At 37.8% G+C, this 6,639-nt stretch overlaps 1 protein-coding gene and 1 pseudogene across 1 annotated transcript in view; one reads left to right on the forward strand and one right to left on the reverse strand.

Moving 5' to 3' along the window:
- LOC102818337 (UPF0462 protein C4orf33-like) overlaps positions 1 to 6,639 on the forward strand; it is a 34,412-nt gene that overhangs the window by 2,462 nt on the left and 25,311 nt on the right. The window lies entirely within an intron of this gene.
- Positions 1,294 to 2,327, reverse strand: LOC102820213 (annotated as a pseudogene).

The following is a 6,639-nucleotide window of genomic DNA, read 5'->3' on the forward strand; positions in this document are numbered from 1 at the left end:
GACACCAAACCATTCCTCTCCTAGGACTTTTAAATTATTAAATCCAGTTCAGCTGGGTTTAATAATTCATTACAATGGTCACAAGGAACTCAGACACCATACTCACAGTTCTGGGGTCTCGTAGGAAAGTTAACAAGTTACAAAGCAGGATCAGAAAAGCACAGAACACAGTTCTTTGATAAGTACAGCCTCTTTTCAGCTGTGCCTCCAGGCAAACCTCTCTCTGGCCCCCAGCCCTTGTCCTGGCCTCTGTCCTTCTCAGGCAATAATACACAACTCTTTTTAGGGCTGCTGATAAATGTTCAGAGGGCACACCACTCCATTATGAACCTCAGCCTGAAAGCACTAGGCTCTAGCTCTATGGGTCAGGAAACCTAGCTTCCCCGATTAAGTTCCTAGACACACCCCACTCTACAAACAAGTCTTCTGCCAAAGCCACTCAGCTTTACTTCCTTTATGGGCTTGGAAGTCCACCACTCTGTCTTGTGCTCTAGCTCTTGGTTCTGCTGCTGCCACCTCTCTGCAGCAACTCTGGTGTCACGGCATTCTGTTCCTGGATTGAAGAGGTTCAGTGTGCCAAGATCGCAGAATCCAAAGGACATGTTCTATTCCTGGCTCTTTCTTCTTGATGATAGTGAGTCTCCCCACTTGCTTCTGAGATAGCTCAACTGAATCATATAACCCATCAGTATCTTCCCCCAACATCTCTTACTAAGATCCATCAGTAAAAAATTGCTTGGTAGGAGTCACAAAGATTATGACTGGAAAGTACGTTAAACAATTCACTGTACTGCAATGGTATATTCAATATTCTTCACCAACAACATAATTCAAAAGTCATTAATTCTTCTCTGGTTTTCCATATTGTCTAGTTTTCATACTCATATGACATGACTGAAATTATCATGACTCAAGTCTGGTACACCTTAGTTCTCAAAGTACCTGTTTGCTTTTTAACACTTTAAAGAGTTATTTTGCAGTGAATTTGCCAAATACAGTGTATTGTTTGATTTCTTGACTCCATGGATACTGATTTTGGATCCAAGGAAAATTAAATTCTAACATCAATATTTTCTCCTTTTATCATGATGTTGTTCAGTGGTCCAGAAGTGAGAATTTTGTCTTCTTTATGTTGAAGTGTAATCCGTACAGAAGCTGTAGTCTTTGATCCTCATCAGTATGTGCTTCAAGTCCTCTTCACTTTGAAATAAGCAAGGTTGTGTCATTTGCATATTATAGGTTGATAATGAATCATTCGCCAATCTTTTTTTTTTCACCATTCAAATCTATATTTCAAGCTTGGGAATGCATATTTGCAGGGAGCAACATGAAAGTATTCATGAAGAATGCACAATCTCTGAAAATTATGAAAACATCCAGCTGAGATGTTATATCCTTTGCTGGCCTCTGGAAATGATGTTTATAACCTAATCTTCAGCATGAGCCTCTTCACTTTTTGACTTCTAAAGAACAAATCCCTTCTTCCACAGTCCATCAGCACCTTTATTTGTTTTCCAGATATTAAATTCTACTTTTGCCCTTTATTTTGAATAGGCTTCCATTCATCCAAAGCCATATCTTTTGGACCCTCTTCCTTTACCTTGTCAATTTCATCCTCCTTATTTTCAGTGTCAGCCACTGGATGTTGTTCACCTTCAAGTCACATTTGATTGACCCAAGTCACTGCAGTTATAAGACATTTGTTTCTCAATGTATTTGGAGCACTCTGCTAGTTCATCCTTGATGGTTCACCACTTGTGAAGTCATTATGCTTCAGCCCAGATCTATCACTTCCACTATGCCTATCAAATTCATGTTTGCAACAGGAATCAAATCCATCTCCTTGTCCCATTCCATGTCCACTGCCTTCTTGACTTTTTCTAAGACTACCACAGCCTCGAATAGACCGGTCAATAATTGTTATATCAACTGAAAACTCTCCTCCACACTTTTCTTCACGTGGTTTTCCAAATTGCCTTTCCCATGGTCTCCTTTCTGGTAGTCTATCAGTTTTTTGCCCCTCACCCTGCAGTTGTTAATCAAGGTCTTCTTCCAACACTTATTTCTTATTCCTTCTTTCTTAAGTGCCACAGGTGGCTGTGTCTCCTCTTGTCAGCCATGCCAGTATTGGGGGGCACTGGGTTCTTGTGGTCTTTTGGGACTCTTTATGTAGTTGTTTGCCAGCCATGTTGGAATTGGTCTCGGCTATGGCCTGAGCTGTGTTCTTTACCCCCAGACCCCCAACACTACCCTCACTGGCTTCTTTTTAACACCTTGAAGATACCCAATTTGTTGTCAAATAACTGGTTGAATGGGTTGATGACCATGCCATCAAGGCCTTCCTATAATTGCCCAGGCTTGATGGTGGCTCCTCAGCTTGTTCCTCCACAAATTGCAGCAGGCCACACTGAGCTCAGAGCACCTGCTTCACCTCTTCCCAAAAGATTGCTGGCCAAGAGAGGTCATTCTCCAATTTGATGCTCTGTTCTTTTCCATGTAGTCCAGTTTCTTGGATTATTTGTTCAGCATACAGATTGAATGCTGATTATATAGTGAAAGGATAACAAAACTTGGATAACACACAACTTCCCTGAGTTTAAACCATGCAGGTTTCCCTTATTTTGCTTCAATGACTGTGTAGTTTTCTTATGAGAAAAATTACATTTTCTGGAATGACCATTCTTCACAATATTATCTATAATTTGTTATGATTCACACAGGTGAATGTCTTTGCATAGTCAATAGAATAGTGCAAAAACGAATGAAAACAAACCAAAGCTCCCACGACTCTCTACTCTACTGGATTTAACAATTCATTGCAAAGGCCACACAGGTCTGAAACAACATATAGTTATGGAATTTATTAGGGAAGTTAACAGGTTACAATACAAGATCAGAAAATGCTCAGGACACAGTTGTTCCAGTCAGCTGCTGATAAGTGCTCACAGGACGCACCACTCCACCATAAGCCTTAGCTCCATGGGTCAGCAAACCAACTCCCTCACTGAAGTACCTGGAGTTACCCCACTCAACAAGCAAGGTTCCTGCCCAAAGTCACTCTGCTTTGCTTGCTCCATGGGCTGGGAAGACCACTGCTCTTTCTCATGCTCTGGTTCTTGGTTCTGCTGCTGGTGTTCCTATAGTGTCATAACTTTATATCCCTAAGTTGAGAAAGTTCAAAGCATAGAGAACTCAAGGTCTAAGAGATCTCAAGGTCAAAGTTCAAGGCATAGAGATCTCACGGTCCACTCCTGGTTCTTCTTTGATGGTAGTGAGATCCTCCCATCCTACTTCTGAGATGGCTCATTTTATACTCATATTAAAGTTTCAAGTTTTTATAATTAATTGTTAACATCCACAACTGAATCATGTCATCCTATCAGAATCTTCACCCACCTTCTCTAACCCAGATCCAGCAGAGAAATTAAAAAAACAAAAACCATTATTTCATGGGAGTTACAATGGCTAGAAGAGACATTAGACAATCCTCTATACCACACATAGGTAAACATCTTTCTGATATGCTCTGCTTTCTTCAAGATCCATCTGACATCAACAATGGTGTCCTTAATTCCATGTTCTCTTCTGAATCTGGCTTGAATTTCTGACAGTTCCCTGTTCGTGTGCTGCTACAATACCCGGCTCAGAAACACTGCTGTATGGGCTATTATAATGCGAAGAGTTAACAGCTGACATTTTGTTAGCCAAATTCCCTGACAACTCACACTCCTATATGGTCATAATGTGACAATTTATCTATAGAAGACACTTTGAGTGAATAAAAGACTGAATGGTTCTATTGAATCACTAAAAAAGACAAAAGTATGTTTAGTAATATTTAAAATAATTAAATACTATTTTAATTATTTTAGAATGTAGAAAGATTTAATTGCTGAAAGGCATCTTTTGATTTTTGGATTAAAATATATTTTAATAAAGAAATACAAGCAAAAGCAATAAAAGCAAAAGTGTTATTCATGGTCACAAAGGGTCTCCACTGTGGATTTTGTAATTTATCAGAAAAATAAAACTTGTGATTTGACTTGTACTGTCACATATTATAATTATTAAAATGAATAATTAACATTATTTAAGAATGTTAACTTATGAGATATAAAGCAATTGAATTCATGGCTTCTTAGCTTTGGACATTTAAATGTCAATGTTTTCTATAGTTTTCAGATAGAATCTCAAAAAAACAGATGCTAATTATTAATAAAAATGTATTTTATGTACCAGAATATAATAATTACTGCAGCTACATAAACCACCTTTATTTTATAAGTATCTCTTTTTCTTTCTTTTTAATTACTTGAGTCAGTTTCATACTTGAGTTAAGTATTTGTGCTATATTTCAGTTTTCTTTTTCAGTTGGGAGGTGATAATGACATCCAATCCAGATAAATATCTGCTTTTAGTTTTCAGCTTTCTTCCTATTTTTGTATCTAACATTTTCTCAAAAAGGCGAAGGATTTATAGTCTAGCTAGTTTGCTTGCTTTCTATTCATTTTCTGGATGCTTTCCAGAGTAATTTTTATCTTAATATGATGCTAATCTACATCTCCACTCTCTACCTTTGGCTTGATATATAACAGCTTCTTGTATATCCACTACTGTGACTTATTACTTGGCAGTACTATTGGCACCATATTCAACAGTCATAAATGGAATGGATCCACTTTTCTCATCAACCTGATTTTCTTTCCATTTACCCAATCTCAATCAGTAGCGTTAATAATACATCATATCATCAAATCTAGAATTGTGAGATCTTTTCAAGATACCCTTCTGTCTCACTTTCCATGTTTGGATTAAGTTACTAAACCCTACCAATTTTACTTCCTACATATTACCCTAATTTAATCTCCACTCTTTATTCCACAATCTCTACTGTAGGTTAGGCCTCATGCCTTTTACCTACGTAGCTACGGCATAGTCTCCTCACTAATCTATTTGGCTGTAAATTTATCCTTCACTTAGAAGTCAGAGAGATTTATTTAAAATGAAAATTTGAACTTGCCATTCAGCTACTTAAAAGCCTTCATAGTATATGTTTTATCCTTCTTAGTATAATCTCTACACAAGATTTTCCATGAGCTGGCTCCTTGTTCTCTCTGCAGAGAACCACCATTTCTTCCTACATTGAAAGACTTGCCTAGTAAGATTGAACTGCTAGTGGAATTTTAAACAAGCCATAAGTTTTCATAATAGTGAACTTTTGATTATCTTGCTCCCTCTGCAGGAATGCCCTTTCTATCATTCTCCTTCACCCAGCTTCAACTCAACTTTCATGGTGCTTAGATAGCATCTTCTAATGGGAAACCTATGAACCACTTTTTGAGCTGTGTCTGTTTTCTTTGGTCATGTTGTTGCTGTTGTTAAGTGTATTGAGTCTGTTCTGAGTCATAGGGATCCTGTATAGGGTTTCCTTGGACTGTCCACTTATCCTGCAGAGCCACACCAGGACTTTGTCATACAGCATATATTCCACTCTCTTCTTTTGTCATATGGCAAACCATATTTATTGAAATACCCATTTTCATGTATCTTCAGTAAGCAAATGAATATACTCTGAGAAATGGATACAGTGCTTAGTACAGAAAAGCTGCTAAAATGTTTGTTAAGTGATGATGGAGAATAGAAATCAGCAGATATCCTAATTTGGATAAAAGGTTTCAAAAAGGTCAATATCTGAGTTATTTTATTATGATGAAGACAACATGGAAAATTAGAAAAAATCTAACTGTATATAGTAAGAATTGTTGTTGTGAAGTGCTCTTGCTCTGATTCATAGTGACCCTAGATGGGATTTTCAAGGAGAGGCTTTTGTGTTTGAACCACTGAGTTTTTGGTAGCAGTCCAGTGCTTATCCTTCAATGCCAAGCCAGGACTTTTCAATAAGGATTGTTATTGTTGTTATGTACCATGGAGTCGGTTCCGACTCATAGCGACTCTGTACTGGGTTTCTGAGGCTATCAATCTTTATGGGAGCAGAAAGCCTCATCTTTGTTCCATGGAACAACCTTTTATCCAAATTAGGATATCTGGTAGTTTCAAATGGCTAACTGTGAGATTAGCAACCAGATTCGTAACCACTACGCTACCAGAGCTCCTTCAATAGGTGAATAAGTTATGATACCATCCTACAAAAGAATACCATGAATTCATTAAAAACAATAAAGTAGTTATATGCCAAAAAGATTTTTTGCCAAAAAAGCAAGTTGTAAGAAAGTATGACTCAAAACATTTTTTTTTTAATCTATAAAGATAAAATAAAGGAGCCCTGTAGTATAGCAAGTTACCCTTTTAGCTGCTAACAGTAATGTGGGTGGTTCAAATCCACCAGCCACTCCATGTGAGTAACATGAGGCTTTCTGCTCCTGTAAAGATTTATGGCCTTGGAAACCCTATAAGCATTGCTATAAATCGGAACTGACTCAAAAACATCCAACAGCAACAATATTAAGGTAAAATAGTTTCTGGTGGTGGTGGTATGCCGTGGAGTTGGTTCTCTGTGTAGAGTTTCCAAGGCTGTAAATCTTTGCAGGAGCAGAAAGCCTCATCTTTCTCCACGGAACTGCTGATAGTTTTGAACTGTTCACCTCGAGGTAAGCAGCCCAACTGGTAACCACTATGAAA

Source organism: Chrysochloris asiatica, unplaced genomic scaffold (genome assembly GCF_000296735.1).
Source record: "Chrysochloris asiatica unplaced genomic scaffold, ChrAsi1.0 scaffold00229, whole genome shotgun sequence".
Lineage (NCBI taxonomy): Eukaryota > Metazoa > Chordata > Mammalia > Afrosoricida > Chrysochloridae > Chrysochloris > Chrysochloris asiatica.